This window comes from Peromyscus maniculatus, chromosome 20, assembly GCF_049852395.1.
Source record: "Peromyscus maniculatus bairdii isolate BWxNUB_F1_BW_parent chromosome 20, HU_Pman_BW_mat_3.1, whole genome shotgun sequence".
In the NCBI taxonomy this organism is placed as follows: domain Eukaryota; kingdom Metazoa; phylum Chordata; class Mammalia; order Rodentia; family Cricetidae; genus Peromyscus; species Peromyscus maniculatus.
Window position 1 is genome coordinate 52,755,223 of NC_134871.1, and position 23,925 is coordinate 52,779,147.

The following is a 23,925-nucleotide window of genomic DNA, read 5'->3' on the forward strand; positions in this document are numbered from 1 at the left end:
GAGCTAGTTTGGCAGTTAAGAGTATGTACTGCTCTCCCAGAGGACCCAAGTTCAGTTCTCAGCACCCATGTTGAGCAGCTCACAACCACCTATAACTCTAGCACCTAGAAATCCAATGCCCTCTTCTGGCCTCTGCAGTCACCTACATACATATGTAAATGAACACATACAAGCACACACACAAACACATTTAAAAATACAAGAAACTAAATAAAACAAAACTCAAGCACTTCCATGGCAGCTCAATAAAATTCCCCAGCTCCAGTTGACAAGTTTGCTTCTACTAGTACCTAAGCAGAAAGCAGAAAGCCAACGGAAGGAAAGGACCCATGTATGGTGTCAGTTCCTGAGGAGCAAGCCGTTGTGAATACTAGCAAAAACAGTAAAGGTTTGTGGCAGGTCTTACTGTCAGCCTCTCTTCCTCATCAGGCTCTACTTTCAATACTTTTCTGCTGCTTAACATTTCAGAACTGACTGCTTGCCATTAACCTCTACCAAGTCTCTCTGCAAGTAAATCCTTTCCTGGGGAGGCTGATGCATGACATTGAGCTTCTCGTCTCATATAGCAGAGCTTTGCATGATTGCTCTGTTCTCTCTAGTATTTAAAGAACCCACCTGAAATACACACACACACACACACACACACACACACACACACACTTTTATTTTATGTGTATGGATGTTTGCCTGCATGTGTACGTCCATGCACCATACGTATGCAGTGCCCACAGAGGCCAGAAGAGTGTCAAATCCCCTGTAACTGGTGTTAACAAGTGGCTGTTAGCCACCATATGGATGCTGGGAATTGAACTCCGGTTCTCTGGAAAAGCAGTACTCTTAACCACTGAGCCATCTCTCTAGCCCAAACAAAGACTTTTTCCATGCTACAATCACGAACTGTGGTTGGCTGCCTCCTGACAAGTGTCAGGATGACATGATAGGAGGACAGGGGACTCCTCCACGCTGGCCATGTTTAAGGGATCCTCTACTCTATGCAGTACTACAAGCGCCAATGCCTGAGTAACCAACACATCTGACCAGGCTGATTATTTTCATCAGAAATAAGCCTTAAAAAAATAAGAAATGGTGTCTCAGTTGCTTTTGCTGTGAAGAGACACCATGGCCAAGGCAACTCTTATAAAGGAAAGGATTTGATTGTGGCTGCTTACTGTTTCAGAGGCTTATCATCATAGCAGGGAGCACGGTGACAGGCATGGTGCTGGACAAGTAGCCGAGAGTTACATCCTGATCCACAGTGGAGCCTGAGACTGGGCCAGGCATGCGCTTTTGAAACCTCAAAGCCTACCCCTATTGACAAACTTCCTCCAATAAGGCCACACCTACTCCAACAGCACCTCCTAAGTCTTCTCAAATAGTACCACTCCCCGATAACTAAGTATTCAGATATGTGAGCCTACCGGAGGCCATTCTTATTCAAACCACCACAGATGGCTTGATAGGTAATTGTAGTTGCTGTGCCCATGCACACATACATATACATGCACATACAGAATAGTATTTTTTAAAAAAATAAGAAAACAAAGCCATTTAACCTGTGCAGTTTTTAAGTTTTTTGTCCTTTCTTAAACACTTGCTCTTTATATAGCTGAGACTCTTTGCTATAATAAACAGACAATTCGCCGGGCGGTGGTGGTGCACGCCTTCAATCCCAGCACTCGGGAGGCAGAGGCAGCCGGATCTCTGTGAGTTCAAGGCCAGCCTAGTCTACAAAGCAAGATCCAGGTAAAGTGCAAAGCTACACAGAGAAACCCTGTCTCGAAAAACAAAAACAGACAATTCATGAAGCATTAGGAACCTGACAAGGTCACAAGGAATCACTGTTGGACAGTCATGGTCACTGTGTTATTTGAATGAGAAGGACACCCTTAAACTCTTATGTTTGAATGTTTGGTAGCCAGTTTATGGAACTGCTTAGGAAGAATTAGGAGGTGTGGCCTTATAGGAAAAGGTATGCCACTGGGAGAGGGCTTTGAGCTTACAAAAGCCCATGCCACCATTCCCAATGCCTCCCCCCTCCCTCTCTGCTCCTACTTTCTGAGCAAGATGTGAGCTCTCAACTGTTCCTGCCACCATGCCTTTGCTGAGCCATCAAGGACTCCAACCCTTTCTTCCAATAAGTTGCCTTGGTCAAGGTGTTTATCATAGAAAAGTAACTAAGACAGTCACTAACACAACTCAACACAATCCAACTTCAAATTACTTGGGGATTCTAGTGCAGGGAGTATCTCATCAATGAGGACAAACTTGGATAGGCCAACTCCATGATTTGAGATTTTCTTTGTTTCCAAGACAGTGTCTCACTGTGTTGCCTTGACTGTCCTAGAACTCACTCTGTAGACCAGGCTGACCTCCGACTCACAGAGATCTGCCTGCCTCTGCCTCCTAAGTGCTGGGATTGAAAGGCATGCATCACCAGGTCTGATTTCAATTTCTAATTTCCACTTAACATTTATTTACTTCACAGCTTTCTCAAGTGCTAAGCAACTGAGAAGTAATCATTTAAATATACTCTTTAATCAATAAACATTAAATAAGTCTGCCCCAAACACTCAAATCCTACGAATTTTCTCCTCTGAAAAAGGCTAAAGAACAAAAACAAGGGGACTAGAGATGGCTCATCAGTTAAGAGCACTGGCTGCTCTCCCAGAGGACATGGGTTCAATTCTCAGCACCCATACGGCAGCTCACAACTGTCTGTAACTCCAGTTCCAGGGGATCCGACACACACATGGTGTATAGGCACACATATAGGCAGAATACTCATTCACATAAAATAAAAAAATAAAGATTAAAGAACATTTTTAAAAAAATAAAACAAGTTCTTCATCCTCAAAATAGAAAGGTATTTAGGATTCAAATTCCAAAGGAAAAACAGTCCTTCAGTGGACAAACAAAACTTCTCCAAGTGACATTCTAGGATATTTATGATGCTAACAACTCATCATGACAATCACCAAGGAAGCAGAACCTAATGGAAAAACCCCAAGCTGGCATCTAGGAGCCCAAGTTCTGGACCCAGAATAGATTCTACAGAGCAATGGCCAGGCCTGATACCACTTTCTTTACCACAATGTGCTTGAGTACAAAATAATGGGGGACAATCCTTCGGAATGTGTGCCCTCCATGTATGTAAGTCACCATTATTATTAGCTCCAAGATGACAGAGGAAATAGGATTACAGATTCTCTGAGGGGAGAGGCAGCTTAGAGGCTGTGCTCACCACCCCACCACGTCGTCAGGAGGGAGACAGCTTAGGGCTGGAGTGTGGCAGTCCTTACCCTGATGCTGGCCCCAAGTTGTTCACACGTATGCTTCTTTTCCTGGGGTGGGGGAGAGAGTGTCTCACAACCCTTCTCAGAATTTCAAAGGTTAAGAACTTCTAAGCCCTTCATCTTATAAATATAAATACTGAGACCCTGAGATCTGCAGAGCCTCCTAGCCTCAGAGTTAGTGGACAAAAGGCTAGAAAGAGCCCAGGCTTCTGGTCCCCATCCATCTCCCACTCTGCCAGCTGGTATTTGAGCAAGAGAGAAAAATTACATGACCACAGATATAATGGCTCAAGCCTGAAATGGCAGCACTTGAAGGGCTGAGGCAGAAAGACTGCCTTGATTCTGAGGCCATGGATGGCCACACAGTAAGTTACAGCTCAGACCCTGCCTCAATGTCCCAGCAAGGTTCCTTTGTGAGACGGCCCTGAGGACTCTGATAGCTGTGACCACTATACCCCATTGCTATATTTCCTTCCCTATCTAGTGCAGTGCCTAGCCCCAAGAAATGTGTGAATATCTTTAAGACTGAAATTTTTTAAATGAGGTAGAGGCATAACTTAGTGGTAGACTGCTTGCCTAGCATGTGGCACACAGAGTTCCATCCCCAGCACTGAGGGGGAGGAAAGCTGGGTGGGGGGCAGGTAAAGAAAAACACTAGCAGGTGTTCAGAGAACAGCTCAGAAGGTAAAGGCACCTGCCATCAACCCTTACAACCTGAGTGTCCAATCCCCAGAATTCCCAGGGTGGAAGGAGAGAATTGACAAGAACTGACTCCTACAGCTGTACACACACACACACACACACACACACACACACACACACACTAAATGTTCTTTAAAAAATGCAACCCTTGACAGGCGGTGGTGGCGCATACCTTTAATCCCAGCACTCAGGAGGCAGAGGCAGGCGGATATCTGTGAGTTTGAGGCCAGCCTGGTCTACAGAGGGAGATCCAGGACAGGCACCAAAACTACACAGAGAAACTCTGTGTGTGTGTGTGTGTGTGTGTGTGTGTGTGTGTGTGTGCGCGCGCAGGCCATAGGTTGAGGTCAGGTGCCTTCCTTGATCACTGTCCACTTTATTTTTTTAAAGATTTCTTAATTTGATGTGTATGAATGTTTGTTTGCATGTATGTACATGCACCATGTACGTGCACTGGTGCCCTCAGAGGTCAGAAGGGGTGTAGGATCTCCTGGGACTGGAGTTACAGATAATTGGTACCATGTGGGTGCTGAGAATTAAACCCAGGTCCTCTGTAAGAGTAACAAATGCTCTTAGCCACTGAGTCATCTCCCTAACCCCACCTTTTTTTTTTTTTTTTTTGGCTAGGGGCTCAAACTCAGGTGACATGTTTGAACATTACATGCTTTAGTGACTGAGCCATCAACCAGCCCTAGGAGACCTAAGATGGTCTCTAGTCAGCACAACCATCTAAATATTAAAAATCAGAAAACATTCTCAAACAGCCATCCCAAAGACCACCACTAAGAGGCATCAGGAACAAGTTATGGCCCCCTTAGACCATGCTCTCAGGTCTACTTTCAGGTGTGAGGAGGATGTGCAGAGGCCACAAAGGACTCTGTCCCTAGAATGCAAATCAACTAGGTAACTAAGCCCTGCCTCCCTCTACTGCCTTCAGGTATGCAGCTGTGGTTCCAAACCGGAAAAAACCTGAGCAGGCACTACAGCTCATGTGAACATGGTTATTACCTACATAATCTAAAGAGTGGCCTCCAGAAAGCCAAGTACAATGGGATGGTAGATAAGGCAGGCCACAGTCACCTGGGCTGCAGATGAGGTTGGCCAGAGAGCACTTGGGTATGCTTCACAAGATGCCACGACAGTTGGTAATTTTACTACAATTATTTGATATTCCATAAGCTCCTGCAAGGATTGAGTGATGACCACTTTCAGAAGCAGGAAGCCTAGGAATCAGGCCTTAACCCATCAACATGGACTTTCAGGTAAGAGAAAAGAATAAAAAGATTAAGGGTGGCCATGTATAGTATTACATGCCTTTAATCTCTGTGAATTTCAAGCCTGCTTGGTCTACATAGTGAGACCCTGTGTCTAAAAACAAAACAAACAAAAAACCCACAAGACCTAAGGGCAAATCACCTATACACCCCCTAGAAAATGCCTGGCCATCAGAAATCTGTGCTGGCACTCAGGACCAAGGGAAAGCCTCTATCAGGCAGGATGGAAACCTAGATCTTACATACACACACTCTTGGATTAATTATTATGTTCAGAAGTAACAAGTTCTAGTTCCCAAAACACATGAACTAAAATACCATTTCTAGTCAAGTGAGTAGTTATTCTTTAAAATCCTGCACAGTTGCTGGGCAGTGGTGGTGCACGCCTTTAAACCCCAGCACTCAGGAGGCGGATCTCTGTGAGTCGAGGCCAGCCTGGTTTACAGACAGAGTTCCAGGACAGCCAGTACTACACAGAGAAACCCTGTCCCCTGTCTGGGGGGGGGGGGGGGAGATATCCTGCACAGAGAGAAGAGATCTAATCAGTCTTCTACTCCTCTGTGCTGGGTTATTTTCCCAAGTAATAAGTACCCATCAGCCTAATGGTCAGTTTCTTTAAAGCCTCGAAACCACAGGGAAAAGAAACACACATCACACAAGTTGTTCATGTAGTGGCCTCACGGCTCAAGGGGTGCAGGTTCACCAAGGAGACTGTCAAACTACAGTTAAGTGTAAATGCACAGACTAGAGTGTTCCAAGTAAGTCAAAAGAATCCCAACTACACCGGCACAATTCAGGGCTTCTGTGAAAAGGCGAATCCAAATGTGCTACGATGGAAGATCACTGCCCACCTGGATGAGCCCTTCGAGCGGGGCTCCAAGCCAATCCCAGGGGCGCAAGCACAGAACTTAAGCAAACTGAAAAACCTGCGGTGGGGGAGGAAGGTGTGAGCTCACATCCACCACCACTCGGGATTAAACAGATTTACATCAGGACGGGGCCGGCGTGTTTGTTAAACAGCGTAATGAGTAGTCCTGGAGACCGTCAGCAACCTACTCCCCTTAATCACAAAAACCTCAGGACAGCTGCGGTCAAGGAGAGCCGGCAAGGGCCAGGAGTGGTGAACACACCCCGGACCAAAGCCATCTTCCCCTGAGGACCCAACGAGAGAACGCAGCATCCCCGGGGCGTGTCTACTTCCAGGTCTCATCTCCCAGGCCGTGAGATCCCCAGCCAGCCCCTCTGACCCACTCCTGAAAAAAAGAAAAGCCGACCTTCTCAGAGCCGGGGGGCCCGCAAGTCTGGAGCCTTGGGGGAGAGAAGAAGGTGGCTTTTTGAGCCCCACTGGAGGGGAGAGGTAGTTGACACTCGGATCCAATGAGTCTAGAAAACTATGAAAGTCAAAAGGTCAGCATCCAGCCTTTCCTGGCTCGCCACACACCCCTAGGTCATGTCCCCCAGGCAGCCTGGGCTCTCACCACCGCGGACACCGAGTGTGGGAAGGACGGAAATGGAAGGCAGCCCGCACAGCGGCCCCGGAGTGCGTCCGCGTGGGTCCCGCCCGCTCCGGCCGCCCCTCGGGCCTCCCCGGCTCCGCCCGCCGGCGCGTGGCCCCTCGCGCGCGGACTAGAAGTTTCGAGCGGCGCGGCCCCGCGCGCTCGGCCCCGGCGCGGCCTGACAGGGGGAGGCGCGGCCACCGACCCGCGTCCCAACCGTTGCGGCGCACCCCTCACCTCGGCTGCCGCTCTCCTCGGGTCCCGCTACGCACGCCGCCCCGGCCGGGCTGCGACTCCGACCCCTTTTCCCGTTCCGTTCCGTCCGCGCTGCCCGGCCCTGCCCAGACCCGCCGCGGCCGCTTCTGCCGCCAGCCGAGACCGCGCCGCCCCCGCCGCGCCCGCTGTGCTCGCCCTATTGGCTGTCGGGATTCAGACCCCGCCCTTCAGCCCCGTCCGCGCTCCGGATTGGACAGACCAACGCAGAGGCGGCACGCCCCCAAGCACGCTCAAGGGGACTTCCCTGGGTGAGTATTAGCAGCCTCCCCTGTCAGTCAAACAAGGAGCGCCTACTTAAGCCGCAGAAAGGCCAGCATGGGTCACTCCCCGGGAGCCGCCCGGCGGTAGGACTTCCTTAGGTAGGTCAGAGTACTAGGGTTTTCCTAGCGCCTAGGAGCCTTGCCGTGCCTGACTGGAAATTCAGGTGGACTTTCAGAAAGTTTCCTCGGATCTGGAGAGCTTGCTGCTTTTCCAGAAGACCCGCATTCTATCCATTCCAAACACCCGTATGGCGGCTCATCGGCTCATCACGGTCTGTAACTCCAGTCCAGGGAATCTGCTGACGCCCTCTTCTGGCCTTTGTGGGCACTAGGCACTCACGTGGTGCTGACATACATACAAGCAAACATACACATAATTCTTCTTTATATAAAAAGTTTCCTCCAAGCCAGGAGTGGTTGGGGACAGAGACAGGAGTGAACAGAGACCGGAGAATCATTGGAAGTAGCGCACGCATTTAATCCCAGCATCAGGAGGCAGAAGCAAGCGGATGTCTTTGCATTCGTGGCTACCGTGGTCTACATAGTGTTTTCCAGGCTAGTCAAGGCTACATGGCCCTGTCTTAAAAACAAAAAAAGAAGAGGAAGTGGGGTGGAGAAACTTCCCTCCAGAGGACAGAGACAGGGCCCTCAGGGCACCAGGCAATGCACAGACATTTTGGTTCTCACTGTAGCCCTGCCTGATAAGGCGTTAGCCCCAGTTAGCCCCGGGAGCAGAGGGAAATGATAATGAGTCAGAATGGCTAATAACTTCCTCAGCACTGCCTCACACAGTGGGAGATGCCCGAGGGAGGGTCTGAGAAACTGACAGCAGGTAACTTTCCAGGTACTGTGTGGAGTAAAGAGGAAGCAGGGGTGGATAGTGGTTTGTAATCCCTGTGTCCTCAAGAGGCTGACACAGAAGAATGGCAGGGACTTCCAGGCCAGCCTGGAACTTACTCTGTTGAGTAAGACTCTTAATTGGAAGAAAGAAAAAAGAATAAATAGCCCAGGCAAGCCGGGGTTACAGCACAAGACACTCACACAAATGAGTAAATGAAGCTAGATATGATGATAGATGCCTATAATCCCAGCACTTGGGGAGATAGAGACAGGAGAATCATTGAAAGTTCAATCTCCCTGCAAACAAAACTGAACCGAAAAGGCAGGTGTGGTAGCATAGCACTTGCGAGACAGAACGGGAGGGTCAGGGGTTCAAGGTCATCCCAGCTACTTAGGAAGTCCAAGGCCAACTTGGGCTATATAAGACCCTGTCCTAAAAAATGAAAATAAACCGGGCCATAGTTGCACACACCTTTAGTTCCAGAGGCAGAGGCAGGCAGATCTCTGAGTTTGAGGCCAGCCTGGTCAATGGTTCAAGTTCTAGGACAGCCAGGACTACACAGAGAAACCCTATCTCAAAAAACCAAAATAAATAAATAAATACATAATGTGTGGCTGAGGAGGTGCCCAGTGGTTAAAGCACTTGCCACAGACTAGAGTTTGAACCCCCAGCTCCCACACAGAAGCCTAGCAGGCATAGCCTGCCTGAAGAGTCAGGACTCGACTAAGCTGAATCAGGAAGCTCCAGGTTTAACAAGTGATCTTGCCTCAGTGAATGGGGAGCAAATCCAACAAGGAAGATAACCCGATGACAACCTGTGGTTTCCACAGGCATGTACATACACATATGAATGTACACACAAATGCACACCACACATACACACACAAAAGAAAATAGTGATGAAGCTCAGCTGTGTGGAAGTAAGTATACACACACACACACACACACACACACACACACGCACGCACGCACGCACGCACGCACGCACGCACACGTCATCCTAATACTCAAGCTGAGGCAGGAGGATCTTGAGTTTGAGGCTAGTCTGGGTAAGTCTGATGGTGCAGCTCTCCCTGGAAGTCCCAGGGACTCCCAGGGACTCTAACAGGAGCAATCGCTTCATCATTGTCTAATCATCACACCTGTCCCCATTACACGCTTGAATAATCCTGCTCCACACCAAACGCTGGTGAGTCTAGCGTCACCTGGACACTGGAAACCACAGAGAAGCATCAAGCCTGGCACCGCCCACCAACCAGCTATCTCCTGTGTCATCTGTAAATGTCTGCACGGACATCTCACAGTTTTGTCCCAGCCCCCTTTACTCATATCCCACAGGTCTGCCTTTGCCCTTCTCCAAACAAAAGATTTTCCATACGTCACAGAAGCACCTCTGTGTCCTGGGCTGCAGCCGGGATGGAAGACAGAGCCAGCCTCTCAGAGCCGTGAGCAGATGCTTGGAGAACGGCTCTTGGTCTACAGCTGTGATTGCCCTGTCTGAGCAGAGTGACCACACACCCACGCCCCTTTGCCCCATCCTTCCCACACAAGGAACCCACTGTCACAGAGCTATCGGGGTCAGAGGATGACTGAGTTAGTCCTTTATTAGCCATTTTATGCAACACAGCCTGGGTTAAAAAGTCCATGTTAAAACATACTTTCAAGGGGCTGGCAAAGGCACTCGCTGCCGAGCCTAACAATCTTAAGTTTGATTCCCAGGTCCCACGTGGAAGAAGAGAACAGAACTTCTGCAAATTGTCCTGACTTTCACAAGTATACTGTAGTATATGCATGGGTACACACACACACACACACACACACACACACACACACACACAGAGTAAATAAAATGCAATAATATACCATAGTATGAGCACAGCTGCACACACAAACACTAAATAAATAAAATGCAATAAAGTAAAACAAAATAAAAACAAGCGTTAGGCTGGACATAGTGGTGTCTGCCTATAATCTCAGCACTTAAGAGGTAGAGACAGGAAGATCAGGAGTTCAAAGTCATCCTCAACTACATAGAGAATTCAAGGCCAGCCTAGGCTATGTGAGACCTTGTCTCAACCCTCCCCCAAAGAAATCCCTCATATTTTCACAGTGACCAAAATGTTTTCAATAAATACATAAATAAATAAAACACCTAGAGGAAGCTGTATTGCTGGTAAAACAATCTCAGTAATTGCAAAGTTTAGAATAAGTAGAGATAGCCAGGCAAGGGTGCACATGCCTTTAATCTCAGCTCTCAAGAGGCAGAAGTAGGCAGACCTCTGTAAGTTCAAGGCCAGCCTGGTCTACAGAGTGAGTTCCAGGACAGCCAGAGATAGGTAGTGAGACCCTGTCTCCACAAAACAAAAGAATAGGCTGTGGGGCAGCTCTCATGTGTTTGGTGAACCTAGCAGAGACTAGGAAGCCACAACAACACACTAACAGTTTACTGGCCCCAAATGGGTAGAATATGACAAAGAGCAAAGGTGACATTTTATCGCCCTAAGATAGCTAAAATATGACAAAGAGCAAAGACCTCCCAGAAAGCAACCAGCCCTACAGGGAGAAAGGGGTTCCTCTTGGCTGGAGCATTTCAGGCATGCGAGAAGCAAGGATGCATGGGCAGGGAGGGTAGCTTGGCAAGGAACAGCTACTCCGCCCTGCAAGTTCCTTCCCTTCTGTGGGGTGCATTTTTCTCAGCTGTAACAGATAAGCCCAGGAAAACCAGGACTAGTGAGTTTAAGCCTGCCTTGCTCTCAGGATGACCCGGTGTGGCATGTGAGTGCTGAATGTGTCCCGGGATCTCTACAGTCTGTAAAACTACTTCCGCCTTTATTTGTTTGGCTCAGGGTCTCTCACTATGTAGGCCAGGCTGGCTTCAGACTCACAGAGACCTGCCTCCTAAGTGCTGGAATTTGAAAGGTATGCACAACCAGACTCCACTCAGCTTTTATATTTCAAGTGGGGATTGGCAGCAGGAGGGATGGTTCCCTGAGTAAAGTGCTCAGGGCACAGACCTGACGATCTGAGTTCCGAGTCCCAGAAACCATCTAAAAAGCCAGATGGAGCAGTATGTGTGTGTGATCTCAGTGCTGGGAGAAAGGCGTTAGAAAGTTCTGGGGGCCTTTCTAGCCAGCCAGTCTAATTGAAAGCTAGCCCCAGATTCAGTGAGAGATTCTGTCTCAAATAAAAAAAAATAAAAAAATAAAAAAAAAAATAAACATGGGACCAAGTCCTGTGCTCATGGCATGAGTTGGCTGTTTGAAACCTGGAACTTATGCAGGGACACTTGGCTCAGTCTGGGAGGAAGGGACTGGACCTCCCTGCACTGAGTCTACCAAGTTGATCACAGTCCTTGGGGGAGGACTTGTCCTGGAGGAGGTGGGAATGGAGGGTGGGCTGGGGGTAAGGGGAGGGGGTGGGAGGGGAGAGAATAGGGGAACCCATGGCTGATATGTAGAACTGAATGGTATTGTAAAATTATATATATATATATATATATATATATATATATATATATATATATATATAAACAAGCAAATAAATCAATAGACAAATAAATAAACTTTGGAGATTGAGAAAGTTAATCTCTTGTCCTCCATACATTCGTACAAAGATCAAGGCACTAGAATACACACGTGGATACACACACACACACACACACACACACAGAGGATTGGAAGGTGAGGATATGACTCAGCCCACAAGACCCTTGGCTCCATCTCCAGCACCCACTCACAAATAGTTATGATTTTTGGAGACACCAGAGTGTTAACTGTTGGGGCCATCCCTGGATCTACCCAGGCATGAAGCACACTCCTGCCAAATGTGTGCAATGAATGTGTCACTGATTAGGAGGCAGTCACCCCGCCCTCACTTGCTGAGATGGTTTGTCCTTTGGCCTGTGCACGTAGACTCTTACTTAATTGTACAGGCAGGTACAACACTCTGCTCTCACGTGCTGTGGGCCACTTGCCCGAATCCGCCCAAAGGCGGAGGGACACAGCACAGCCTATAAGCGGGCTAGCCTTTAGGAGGTGTGGCCAGCCCTTGATAAATCACTCTCATTCCTCTTGCTCACAGTCCCCGATTGGTTCTCGTTCCTCTTGCACACAGTCCCCGATTGGTTCTTTTTTTTTTTTTCCCCACTTATCTGTTTGTGTGCATGCATCCCACAGCATAAGTGTGAAGGTCAGAGGACAATCCCCTGGAGAAAGTCCACACCTTCCACCTTGTAGGTCCTGGGGATGAAGCTCAGGTCATCAGACTAGAGAGCAAGCACTTTGACCTGCTGAGCCTTCTCACCCACCACCTTCTAAAAAACAACAAAACTAAACCATCGCCAGGTGCCTAAACTGACCAGAACTCACTATATAGCCAATGACCTTGAACTCCTGATCTTCCTGCCTCCACCTCCCTCCCAGGAGCTGGCATTACAGAGAAATGTAAAGGTGTGCCCCGCCATGCATCTCAACTACGGACTACTTCAGGGCACAGATCCTGATGGAAACTCTAGTTTCTACTAAGTGGAAAACCCACACGGAGGGGCTCTAGTACAGTGTTATCATCTGTGCCAAATTGGACCAAGTAAGACTTGAATGAAGACCCAACAAGACCCGACTTTACTTGATAAAAGATAAAAATATAAGCCGGGCGGTGGTGGCGCACGCCTTTAATCCCAGCACTCGGGAGGCAGAGCCAGGCGGATCTCTGTGAGTTCGAGGCCAGCCTGGTCTCCAAAGTGAGTTCCAGGAAAGGCGCAAAGCTACACAGAGAAACCCTGTCTCGAAAAACCAAAAAAAAAAAAATATAAATTCCCCGAGGAGCTAGCCACGGTGGTGCACACCTTAATCTGAGCACCGCACAGGTGGAGGCAGGAAGAACCAGAGTTCAAAACCACCCTGAACTCCTCAGCCTGACTCTACCTCCAACAACAGCAGTCAAGAGTGGTAGTACAAACCTATAATCCTAATGCTTGGGAGGTGGAGGCAGGAGGATCAAGAATTCAGGGTCAGCCTCCACTACATGGCCGGGCTGGGTTGAGAGCAGTTTGAGCTACAGTGTGGGTCTTTCTTAAAGTATCAGAGGATGGAGAGATGGCTCAGCAGTTAAGAGTGATTCCTGCTTTTCTATAGGATCTGAGTTCTTTTCCTAACACCCTCACTGGGGAACTCACAACCACCAGTAAGTCTAACTCCATAACTCCATGGGATCCCACACCATCTTTGAGGGCACCCAAACATACATTGTGCACACACCCCCACACCCCCAAACACACATGGTACACACACACACACACACACACACACACACACACACATGCACACATGCACACATTTAAAAAAATGTCTAGAACAATCTCCTCACATTCTTTCATGGCAGTGGATGCTCTTCAGGCCATCCGATGTGGAGCCTGCAAGTCGTAAAATGACACCTGGGATTCAGAATGGAATCTGTGCTGGCAGGTCACCCTCCCTCTCCCGTGCAGCTCCTTATCAACTGGCCCCTGCCAGCACTTTGATTTTTAAGCCTCCAGAATTGCAGAAGAGTAAACATCATTGTTTTCAGCCACCCAGGTGGAGGCTGTGGTCCTTTGTCGGGCAGCTCCGGGCAACATTGCCACAGCATGGCAATAGGAGGCAGGCCAGGTGTTTGTTCTCACATCTTCGTTTTCATCTCCCACGTATTCTCTAAGGAGCAAGGACACCTTACAGAAGGAAGGCAGGAGGCAGGGAGGGGGGAGGAGAGAGAGAAAGAGAAAATTGTGCAATAAGCCCATGCCCAATAGTTTCACTGCCATTCTGGGGCAAAGGTGAATTCCAAAGCCTCCCCCCCACCATTTCCTCCTCTAAGCCTGGAGACTTCGGGCAAGCCTGTCACCTCTCAGCATCTGCAGACTTGTTTGATCTGGAGAACAAGCCCAGCCCAGCCTTCCTTCTCAGGGTGGCTGTTGAGCCCAGTTCTGCATACATGGAAAGTGCCTAGTACCATCCATGCCCACCACGCAGTAAAGGTTCGACCCGCTGGTGCCTCAGAGCCACTTCCTGGCCTGTACTGGGGCAGAGCAAGTAGCCAAGGTCCCCACCTCCCTCTTCTCACCCCCGCCCCCTCCATGCCTCATAAGAGTGGACAGAGCTGGCCTGGCTAAGCCCGCTCCACCTGTTGGCTGTCTCCCACCAGAGAGATGCCATCCACCTCCTCTCTCTTCTTCCTCCAGCTTGTCTGTCCTGCCCTGTCGGCTGCATTCCCACTCCCACAGCCTCTGTCCCTCCTAGCTCCTTTCCTGCCTCCATCTCCTCTCCCCTCGGGAGCCTCCACCCAGACTGAGACTACTGAGCACCCACATTCCACCTCAAACAGCCCTGTGCGGGCAGCAAGCCAATGAGGCCAACTCCACTCCAAGTCCAGGGTGTTTCCTTTTGTTCTGTTTTCGTTTGGGTTTTCGAGACAAGGTCTCTCTGTGTAGCCCTGGCTGTCCTGGAACTCAGAGACCTGCCTCTGCCTCCCAAATGCTGGGATTAAAGGCCTGTGCTACCACAGCTGGCTTCCACTCCAAGGTTAAACAGCTCTGCATGCACGAATGCCTGCTTAGGGCATCCACCATTTCCCTCTAGGTCTGGGGAAGATAATGGACCTGGGTCAGGGAGATGGCTCAGTGGGAGCCCTGAGGACCCCAGTTTGTTTTCCCCGAACCCACATACCAGCTGCACAAGGTAAAGAGCATCTGCGATCCCAGTGCTCCTGTAGGAGGCAGATACAGGAGGATGCCTAGAAGCTCTCAGGCCAGCCAGCCCATCACACATACACAGCGGCAAACAACAAGAATACCCTGTCTCAAGTAAGCTGGAAGGCAAGGACTGACACCCACATAACACACACACACACACACACACACACACACACACACATACACACCACAGATACAGATACACCACAGACACACACACACATACACACACATACACACCACAGATACAGATACACCACACACACACACACACACACACAAACATACATGCCACAGATACAGATACACCACAGACACACACACACACATATACACACATACACACCACAAATACAGATACACCACACACACACACCACATACACATACACACACATACATGCCACAGATACAGATACATCACATACACACACACCACATACACACACACCACATACACACACACCACATACACACACATACATGCCACAGATACACCACAGACACACACACATACACATACACACACATACACGCCACAGATACAGATACAACACACACACACACACACACACACACACACCACATACATACAGATACACAGAAAGAAAGATTTCTGAGGCTGAGGATGTGGCTCCGTTGATGGGGTCTTTGCCTAGTACACACAAAGCCCGAGTTCGATCCTCAACACTACATAAACCAGGCATGGTCTCCCATCCCTGTAATCCCACCATTTGGAAGGTGGAAACAGGAGGATCACAGGTTCAAGGTCATCCTTGGGTAAATATCAAGTTTAAGATAAGGCCAGCCTGGGATACATGAAACCTAACCAAAAAAAAAAAAAAAAAAAAAAAAAAAGAGGAGAAGACATTGCTGACAAGGACCATGGGCAGGATGGGATGTCTATGGGTTTCAGTCATGTGACCTAGAGCTGAGCCCACTCTACCTGGTTAGAATCATGCGATGGTGGATTCCTCTCCTCCTCCTCCTCCTCCTCCTCCTCCTCCTCTTCCTCCTCCTCCTCAGGTGCAGGCACAGTGAATGTGGCTCAGTGGTTAAGAGCGTTTGTTGCTTTTGCAGAAGTCTTGGGTTGGGTTCCCCAGCATCCACACACGGTGGCTCACAACCATTCATCACTCAGTGCCAGGGAATCCGGTGCCCTCTTCTGACCGCTGAGGGCACCAGGCATCGTACGTGACGCACATGCATACATGCAAGGAAAACACTCACCCACCCACCCCCAAAAAAAAGCACAGAGTGAGATTTTACACCAGAGGCCACTACTGGTCAGTCAGTGACAGATAAGTGGCAGAAGGAAGATGTATTCAGCATCTGGGATTCAGAACCACAAAGCCAAAAGCCTGCAAAGATGACAGATGGGTCCTATTGTCCTTCCAAAGTGAGGAAGTCAATCCTGGGGAAGTCAGGAGAGCTGCCCTCAGGGCCCCCACCCAGCAGTCAGAGACCCCTTTCAAGTTTGCCCCCACCTCCCAAGTTCTCCAATGTCCTTTCTCCTCTCTCCCTGTAACTGAATTCAGTAGACACAGAAGGCCAGGTGCCTGTCTGCACCACCCACCTCCCAGCAGCCCCTGCTGGCTGGCGCAACAGAAGGGAAGACGAGAGCGGTCAGGGAAGGAGACGTCAGAGCAGGGCACATCGGGTTCTGGGAGAAGCCAGAGATAAGCACAATCTGGACGATACTTGAGAGGCCAGCAACGGGAATGTGAAGGGTTGGTGTTCCAGGACACGATCCTCCTTCAAGGGTAAGGCCAAGGCTGGGGAGACCAGAAGGGCCCAAATCCAGGGGACGCTAACCTCAGCAGCCTTCCTCTAGGCCACTGGCTCCCAGAAGCTCCCAGGTGGCCTGGGGGGCAGAAGAGCAGGCCAGCACCCGCGCCTCCCGCCCCGCCCCCCCCATCTCAGCTGTCCCTTGGCAGGCTCTGGATGTACCCTTTCTGTTGTGACAGCTCTATTTTCTGTGCAACTGGTTCCAGCCGCGGCTCCGGTTTCAGATTGCAGCACGTGCACTCATTAAGGCTGATGGGAGTATCATGTGGGCACTAGGGAGAGCCCTCTGCCAAGCCCGGCCTGGCTAATCACAGGTCAGGGCATTCCTGCAGTGGACCCAGAGAGCTAACACCCGGTGCCAGACCCTGCCTAGGACTGCCAGGGACCCAACACCCAGAGGGCAGCCCACACAGACAGACAGAGCTTCATGCAAAGCAACTGACATTTACATAACAACTCCCCCCCCCCAATTAGGCTGAATCTAGACAGCTCTGTCCTGGCCTTAAAGAGCCCCCCCACCCCCCATACCATCGCTAAGCTTGACTGAAATCTCCTAACCCGGCACAGCATCCAAATGATGTTTTGAGAACTGTTTGCTCCTCGAGGGTATATAGCATGTCGCTCATGATCGGCTTGCACAGCACCTAGGAATTCCATGATAGGAAATTGAGCGGAAAGCATAGACCTGTGATGGCTGAAGCCTCTGGGGAAGGAAGAAAGGGACTGTTGAGGGAATGTGTCCTCAGAGGAAGACACAGGCACGGCCATGGCTGCAACAAGTGTTCTCCATGCCCTAGAGAAACGGGCTTTTTCTTTTATCACTGGATATTTGGAAAGACGATTTATAGGTGAACTGGGTGGTGCACGCCCTTTCTTCTCAGCAGGTTGGAGGCAGACAGGCAGCTCTCTGTGAGTCTGAGCCCGACTCCTCTCACTAATTTTTCTGTAAACCTAAAATTGCTCTCTTAAAAGGTCTGTTGAGGTGCTGGGGAGATGGGTAGAGGACTGGAGTTTGGTTCCTGGTACCCATGTCTGGCAGCTCACAACCACCTGTAACTCCAGCTCTAGGAGACACTTTCTTCTGGCCTTTGTGGCCACTGACACTCACATGTATATACTACCTATACAAGCAATTTTTGTTTTGTTTTGTTTTGTTTTTCGAGACAGGGTTTCTCTGTGTAGCTTTGTGCCTTTCCTGGAACTCCCTCTGTAGTCCAGGCTGGCCTCCAACTCACAGAGATCCGCATGCCTCTGCCTCCCGAGTGCTGGGATTAAAGGCGTGCGCCACCACCGCCCGGCTATACACGCAATTAAAAGTAAAAGAAATCATTTTTAATTTTTGTTGTTGGTTTTCTTCTTGTTCTTGTTCTTCTTCTCCTCCTTCTCCCTTTTCTTCTTTTTCTTCTCCTTCATCTTCTCCTCCTCCTCCTCCTTTTCCTTCTCCTTCTCCTTCTTCTTTTTAGAATGAGGTCTTTCTACAAAGCCCTGGCTATACTGGGATTCCCTATGGAGATCAGAATGGCCTCCAACTCACAGAGATCTGCTGGGAACATAACTCAGTCAGCCGAGTGCTTGCCTTACGTATACAAAGCCTTCAATTTACAGCCGCTCGTAAATTGAGCACGTTGGCAGACATCTACAATCCTAGCACTCAGGAGGCGGAAGCAGGACGAACAATTTCAAGGTCGCCCTTGGTTATGTAGCAAGCTCGCTCCCACCCTCTGTCTCTGATGGGGGAAGGCTGTGAAGGAGGGCATATAGAGGTGATTTCCCACAGGCCTGCATTCCTCTCCTCTTATCTCCTTCTACCCCTATGACCTCTATCGCTTAGATCTTAGGTCAGTGGGCATGGTTGTTACAAATGACTGCTCAGTACTAGAGTATCACTATTGACTACAGTACACAGCACACAGGAGGGTCTATTGTTTGGGTTGTTTTCCATGGAGTTTGACCAATTCATGAGTCTACCCTTACCTTATCCTACAGGGTCCTTCCACTACTCCAAATATCTGTATTCTATGCTCACAACTAGAATCCTAGCACTCAGAAGCAGAGGCAAAAGGATCATGAATTTCAGGATAGCCTGGGCTACGTTGCAAGAACTTTTTTCAAAAACAGTTTTTAAAGTAAAATTGGGAATCAAAGCTCAGGCATGTGGTGGTGCATGCCTCTAATCCTGACACTTGGGAGATAAAGGCAGGAAAAGTAGGAGTTCAAAGTCATCTTGACCCACATAATAAGTTCAAAACTACTTTGAGCTATGTAAGATCCTGTCTCAAAAAAAAAAAAAAAAAAAAATCCTAAGATGGGCCAGTGAGATGGCTCATTCTCAGTTGATAACAGTTACTGTATGTGCTGGTTTTATATCAATTTGACACATACAAAAATCAAGACAGGAGGGAACCTCAATTGAGAAAGTGCTTTCATAAGACCCGGCATATATATGCAAGCTTATAGAACATCCTCTTAATGACTGATGTGGGAGAGCTCAGCCCATGGCAGGTGATACCATCCCTGGGCTGGTGGTCCTGGGATCTGGCTGAGCAAACCATGATGAGCAAGCTAATAAGCAGCACCCATCCATGGCCTCTGCATCAGCTCCTGCCTCTAGGTTCCTGCTCTGTTTGAGTTCCCGTCCTGACTTCCTTCACGGATGAACAGTGATGTGGAAGTGTCAGCCAAATAAACCCTTTCCACGCCAACTTCCTTTTGGTCATGGTGTTTCGTCACAGCAATAGAAACCCTAAGACACTGTGCAAGCCTTGACATCCTGAACTCGATTTCAGGAAGACACAGAAGAAGGAGAACTAACAATGAAAAGTGTCCTCTGACCACACACTCGAGAGCCCCCCCCCCAATAAATAATGTAATTAAAAATAATGTTAATAAAGAAAAACAAAATTTAAAACTCCTCAAGCTTGGGTAGGGAAAGATAGATGATTTATTTGGCATAGGGTAGGGTGACAGAAAGACAAGTCTGGCCTGGATACTGGAATGCCCAGGGCTTCCAAGGTCTGGAAGGGCAAGGATGGGTAGGGAGGACAACAATGGTGCTTTCCCAGAAGATGGCAAGTGTGCTTTAATTGGGACTTGGGGCAGAGCAGGATTCTGTAGAGGGAAGGGAAGACCACGCCGGGAAGAGGATCAATGTGGACGGTGGCCCTGAGGTAGGACATCAAGCGGTACTGGAGACACAGAGGGGTAGGGGAGGGGATGTTATAAGAGCTGGCTGTATCTGCAACTGGGAAAGCCACTCCAGTCCAAGGGACCAGCCAGGCCAGGTGTGGGCTGCTGCTAAGCCAGGGCAGCTGCTGGGCAAAACTTTCCACTGTCTCCCGGCTTCCCGGAGCCCTCAAAGCCTTTCTGTTTGAGCTCCCTTGCTGAGGAGACAGGAGATAGGCCGGATGTGGGTATCTGGTGTCACCAGGACACACCCCCAGCTTTATGGCTATGACTCAGCCCAGGGCTCTCCCAGCACAGGGCACACCCTCTCTTGGCTCCGCCATACCGGCTGTTCTTCATAAGCCAAGGGCAGTGGGCAGGGTCTAGGAACTGCCTGCCCAGGGCCAATGGGAAGGGAGAGGGCAGCTCCTACAGGCAGGTGCGTCATTTTCTCTGCTAAGAATAGCAGTGAGGCAAGAAGCCCTGGACCCAGGCCCAAGTGTACAAGTGCAGCCGCTGCTCCTGTCCAAACAGCAGCCATAACTGTTACTCTCATGTCACTTGCCCTCCCCAAGGAAACAGGCTCAGAGAAGCCAGATTGACATGGGGTGGTAGAGATTCCTCCAGGGGTTCTTCATTTCAGGGTCCAGGCTTTGAAGTCACATTTATTGAATGTCTACTACTATGTGCTGGCAATAGGGGAAAGCCCAGCCCATTATGGGTGGGGCCACCCCTGAGCTGGTGGTCTTGGGTTCGATAAGAAAGCAGACTGTACAAGCCATGAGGAGCAAGCCAGTAAGCAGCACCCCTCCATGGCCTCTGCATCAGCTCCTGCTTCCAAGGTTCCTGCCCTGTTTGGGTTCCTGGCTTGACTTCCTTGTATGATGTAAACTGTAAACCAGCTGTAAGATGAAATATACCTACCTGAAATCCTTGGGAGTAGAGTGTGGGAATGGAGTAACAGAAGAGGGCACTGATGGTCAGGATGAGGACCAGGGAGGTCCTGGGCAGCTCCGGCCTTCCTTCTAGAATGGACCAAGCTTCAACAACTCAGCCTGTGAGATCCTGGAGCAGTTCTGGTACTGTGGAGCACATGTCCTTTCCAGACAGGGAGGAGTCACCTGCACCCAGCAGCCAGCCTAGACCATCTCACACAGTTGGCCACACCCTGAGCCCTCAGCAGCAGGCATGGTCTCTTCCCTGCCCTCCTTCCTCTGAGCTGTTCATTCTCACCTGTTTCCTTGACCCTAGAGTCTGAGAAGCAAAGACCTGGCTCCTTGTCCACAGCTGGGCCAAGTAGCGAATGACCCTTGCATCATGGTTGACAAAATGAAAAATGAACAAAACAAAACAAACAAACAAACAAGCAAACAAAAATCCCACTCTTCTGCTTGCTGGGGAAGAACTCCTATAAGCCCAGATTCCTATAGATTATTTTGTTCAAATTTGTTATATAGTTAAGGATGAATGACTTTGAACTCCCTGTCTTCACCTCTGGAGGGCTCCGACCACAGGCATGTGCCAGCCACTACGCTCAGCTCTGAAAGTACCAATTTCATCTTAATTAGAAGATTTGGGAACTGAGACCGGCTGATTTCCTGGCCATTAGGTTGTTACCTTGAAACAGAATTATTTTATAGCCGTGAGCAAATGACCTCTCCACAGTAAGTCCCTTGTGAAAGTCACCTCTTCGAAGGTGAAGTCATCGCTTCGCAGGTGCCAACCCCTTTCCCATGCCTGCCCTCTGCTGGCAGCTGAGGGCTACCGGCTCTCTTCTACATTCGTGATCTCCCCGGGGGGGGGGGGGGGACGGGGGACGGACGACGACGATTCCCTTCGCAAACCTTGGGCTCCCCAGCTGCCTTCAATGAGGGGCATCCTCAGGACCACTACCCACACCCTCATCCACCTCTCTAAGAACACCAATCTTGTCCCACTTGCTTCTCAAAAACATTCAATGGCTGCCTAGTGCCTACAGAAAGGGGCCACCATTCTTTTTTTTTAAAAAGTCATTTATTTATTATTTTATGTACATTGGTGTTTTTGCCTGCCTGTATGTCTGTGTGAGGGTGTCAGATCTTGGAGTTACAGACGGTTGTGAGCTGCCATGTGGGTGCTGGGAATGGAACCCAGGTCCTCTGGAAGAGTAGTCAGTGCTCTTAATCACTGAGCCATCTCTCCAGTCCCAGGGTCCAAATTCTTTAGCCAGCAGCAAGCATAATCCGCCCCCATCATCTTTATGAAATGATGCCATACTATTCTCTAGTCTCCCATGCTCTTTCTGACCATTCACTGTTATTCAGAGCTCAGCTTGAAAGACCAGCTGCGTCCAGAAGCCACGCCAGACTGCCCACATCAGAAAGGATGGAACACCTTTATTCCTGCTGCTCTGGCCTGGAGTCTGCACTGTTGGTTCCCAGATGTCTGGGAACTTTAGGAGGATGTGCATCCTGTGAGTTCGAGGCCAGCCGGGGATACAGAGGAGGATGTGCATCAAGGTCTTGAAAGGTACCGAAAAAGAAAAAAAGTCACTGGAGCTGAGCTCATTCAGTATAGTACTTGCCATGCAAGCATATGACCTGAGTTTGAACCACTGAACTTGGATGAAGAAAAATTGAAAGTATGGCATGGTGATGTGTTGTTGTTTGTTTTTATTCTTTTCTTGGGGGCCCGATACCCAGCTCCCAAATAAATCACACACAGATTTTCTTTTTCTTCGTCTTTTCCAAGACAGGGTTTCTCTGTGTCGTTTTGGTGCCTTTCCTGGATTTCGCACTGTAGACCAGGCTGGCCTCGAACTCACAGAGATCCGCCTGCCTCTGCCTCCCGAGCGCTGGGATTAAAGGCGTGGACCACCACCGCCCGGCCTGTTCTAGCACTCTTTAACCCTTCCATCTTCCCTTCCTCAGCCGTGTGAGGTAGGAGGGCACAGGCTAGCCTCCATCTGGCCGGTGAGGAAGCACAGCCCCAAGAGGCTTAGTAACTAGTCTGCAGTCACCCAGCAAAGCAGGAGGAAGGAAGGCCCAGATCTGTAGATGCCGGGGCCCGCCACCGAGCAGTTAGCACGAAAATCTTCCCCAAGCGTCTTTCAGTTCCAACTCATACACGGTCACAGAGTGGTAATAGTCCCCAGCGTCTCCATTTCCTCGCTGTTACCCTCTGGCCCCCATCTCTACTTTTCCCTCATGTAGGCAGCCTCCTGCCTAGAGTCATTCAGGAAGTCGTATGGTGAAGTTCCACAGTAGCTTCCGCCCTTCCGTAGCCATGTGACCTGCGAGAAGTCCCCATCATTCTCAGAGCCTAACCCCTCTCTCTGTTCAGTGAAGGATGATTGATTCTGTGCGGGTTGGAAATGTTGCCTGGACCACGTGACGTTCCTCTCAAGCTAGCTGTTATTTTTGTTTAATTTAGTGCCCTGAAGGCTTTGAGGAATGTCATTTGCAAAAGTTATTTAGCCATACCACAGCACTGTCCAGTGACATGGGTCTGTGGGTCCCTACCTCACTGTGGAGGGTGGCACAGTGCCCAGAGCTGGCTGCCTTGAGATCCCATCCCCCACTGATCATGCACCCCTCCCAGTCCCTCAAGTTGCAGACTGGAGAAATCTGTCTACCTGCAAGCAAAGATCAGACTGGGGTTCTGCAAACCTGGGGAGGGATTCAACCTCTCCTAAAACTCAGCGGTGTCCAAACCCCACATTCCCAGGTTGCACCATTAAAGGTTCTTGTTTTTTCCTATTCTTCTTAAGAGATCACAGGCCAGTAGGCTCATGACTGACAGCTGTTAGAATGCACAGACTGAAATCAGGGTGTCTCAGTACAAGGAGGGACCCACTGTAGGCTTGGAGTACTCATTGTAAAGCTTGGAGAAAGTGTAAGGTCAGGGTTCTGTTCTTGGGTGGTGCTGTGGGTGGCAGGCAGTTCAGATGGACTGTTACAACCTTGTCCACAGGGCAGGAGCCCAGAAAGAGGACGGGGCCTGATTGGTAAGCTAGCTGGGGTCCCCGTTAGCCTAGCTGGGATGCAGTGGGCAATCCAAGGCTTGGATGGTGGTCACACTGTTACCTGCTTTAGCATTATAAGATTAGAGGTTGACTTAGTAGTTAAGAGC

The 23,925-nt window shown here is 49.4% G+C and overlaps 1 protein-coding gene and 1 long non-coding RNA gene across 7 annotated transcripts in view; one reads left to right on the forward strand and one right to left on the reverse strand.

The window, feature by feature from the left end:
* Positions 1-13,631, reverse strand: part of LOC102920427 (protein kinase C and casein kinase substrate in neurons protein 2) — a 110,721-nt gene extending 97,090 nt beyond the window's left edge. Inside the window, exons 1-2 of one of the 6 annotated variants that reach the window (XM_076556442.1) lie at positions 6,748-6,814; positions 6,544-6,660 (exon numbers count right to left, since the gene is read on the reverse strand). The gene's annotated coding sequence lies outside the window, so the exon portion shown is untranslated. Of the gene's footprint in view, positions 1-6,543; positions 6,661-6,710; positions 6,850-7,002; positions 7,161-13,506 lie in introns of those variants that run through there. The other 5 variants (XM_076556444.1, XM_076556449.1, XM_076556441.1 and 2 more) reach the window with 5 other exon arrangements.
* On the forward strand, positions 7,151-22,522 carry LOC121824467 (uncharacterized). The gene is made up of 3 exons (XR_006066358.2): positions 7,151-7,289; positions 16,404-16,628; positions 22,119-22,522. It is a non-coding gene; the product is annotated as an uncharacterized LOC121824467 (long non-coding RNA).
* The last annotated feature ends 1,403 nt before the right edge of the window (positions 22,523-23,925 follow it).